Below are 2,359 nucleotides of genomic sequence, written 5' to 3' on the forward strand. Positions count from 1 at the left end.
TCCCACTGGGATAATGAACACTTCCTTGCGGCTGGGGCAGTCTCTCCTCCCAGAGGAGCTGTGCTGGCTCCCAGGCTGGGGGGACGGGCACACAGGGGACCAGCCCAGCACGGTGGGTGGCGGTTCGCAACGGCTACCTCATCCAAGTTTTGAGCTGAGCTGACAAACGGCAGAGTGTAGGAGCTTCTTTGGAGGATGGTGCTGGATGGGGACTGGCTGAGCACGTGGCCGTGGGAAGAGGACTCACCCTCCTCGAACCCTGGCGTCCTCCTCCCCCGTGTGGGCTTGCCAGCGCTTACGTCGTGCGTTCCTTGGGAAGGCTCAGTGACCTCTTGACTGTGACCTGTGCCACGCGGGTCCTGGGCCTTGTCAGCCTGTGTGTGTTCTGTACAGGTGCATAAAGTGCTGTGCTCAGGATCTGACAAACATTGTGCCGCCTGCTTGCAGCAACCCCTACCGTGATGGCTGTTTCTCAGATGGAGAAGCAGAGGTACAAATACTACACATACTTGCCTGAGCTCAGGCAGCAGGCAGCAGAGCTGGGGCTTGGCCCCGGGCCCGTCTGACCACTGGGACTCACTGCCAGGAAAGGGACCCCGGCCCCAGACACAGACACAGGGGGGGCTGCATCGCAGCTCAGCTGCGTCTGTGGGGTGCTGGGAAAGCCTCCCCTACTGCTCCTAGTTCTTTCATCTGTGATGCTAAGTTTGTGGTCCTAGCGACAGCGACAGTAGGAGCTCGGACACCCCCAAGTGGGATATCAGCTCTGCAAGGCCAAGTATCTCTTACTGTCTGTGCAGGGCCTAGCTTGCATCTGCCCTCAGCAAGTCCAGGCTCGGGGCTTGGAATAAGTTGAGCCATCACGACGGCTCTATGGCAAAGTATGTCTAGTCCACAGATGAGAGATAGTGGGTAAAAGTCGGGCGTGTTTCTTGAAGTCCCAGGACATGGCACAGGCTGGCACACAGTAGGTGCTCAATACATGTTCTTCAGCTGAGCAATCAGCTCTGCAGCAGTATTCAGATCACAGGGACCCAGGGCACCAACGTGGGACCTGTCAGTTAATTTCTTGCAAGGACTAACTTATAAAAACGACCCTTTGAAGTCTTTAAGATGGGGGCGAGGGCTGTGTGTGTGTGTGACAATCCAGGGACCCGGGCATTACAGGTTTTCTGTGGAAGGAGAAAGGCTTGAGGAGAGAAGTAAACATGGAACAAATCTGCCTGGGAAACCAGCCGCTCTCCTTTGATCAGATTCGAGGCGGGATCTTGGCCTGACAGCCAGGCTGGACATCCCGGCGGGCGCCGACGATGCCGGCCAGGGCCTGGGGCCTGCCGTGACTGCCCGGCCGCCAGCTCCTCCACGGCGCCTGCCAGGCCTCAGAACTTGATGTTCCGAGCGGCGGAGATCTTTCTAGTTTATCTGAGCTCTGGAGACCTGGATGTGATCCCAAGTTCGTGGGCTGTCCTCCCAGGACTCATCGACCCATGAGAATGACTTCCTACAGATCTGGGGGCGGGGAGGTTTCCTCTGGGAAAGCCTCCGGGCTGGCGAGGCCTTTTATCAAGCCGGTTATCAAGTCTGCTCTGAGTGAGGGGTCCACTGGGGCCTGACAGTGGTGGCTGCCTGCCAAGGGCTTCTCACCCTCTGACAAAAGAGGAAACTGTCTCCTTTTAGAGGTACAGAGAGCACAAGTGCTTAGCGGCCTCCCTCTCCGGAGCAGAGGATGGGGCTCACAGTTACGGGGTCTAGGGAGAAATCCTGCCCCTCCACCCCTGCTAAATTCCCCCACCCGATCACTGAGGCTTTACAAGCCTTCCCCAGAAGGCAGAACATGTTTTACATGGTGATCAGATCAAGCAAATTAAGTGCTCGAGGAAAGGGGCCAAGGGGGCATTCATCCATATGTCATACTAAAGTGTGAATGACTTGCTGCAGAAAGAAACATATTGGCACAAGAAAGAGGACCAGGGACATTCATTCACCTGTTCAAACATTTGAGTACCTACCATGCACCTGGCCGGGGGTACCAGGGACAGTAAAACCAGATGTTCACTTTCAAAGCCTGTGTTCAAAATCACTGCATCACGTGCTCATGGGGGATCCCAGCGGCACATGGGGTGAAGGGAGTGCTAGACAGAGGCGACCTCACAGGGCTCCCTGGGGACGCACTCCCAGGGCACACACCTGAGCGCTGGCTGGGCACACAGGCTCAGTGAGAGCACACTACCAAGGGGCCCGCGGCGATTTTGCCTTCCCAGGCCTGTCCTATCTGCAATCAATCAATCAATCACAACAATCTATTACAACAGCATTGATGAAAAGACAAATATAACCCAAGTTGGAACGTACTCTTTTT

The sequence above is a fragment of the Vulpes lagopus genome, chromosome 10 (assembly GCF_018345385.1).
Source record: "Vulpes lagopus strain Blue_001 chromosome 10, ASM1834538v1, whole genome shotgun sequence".
NCBI lineage: Eukaryota > Metazoa > Chordata > Mammalia > Carnivora > Canidae > Vulpes > Vulpes lagopus.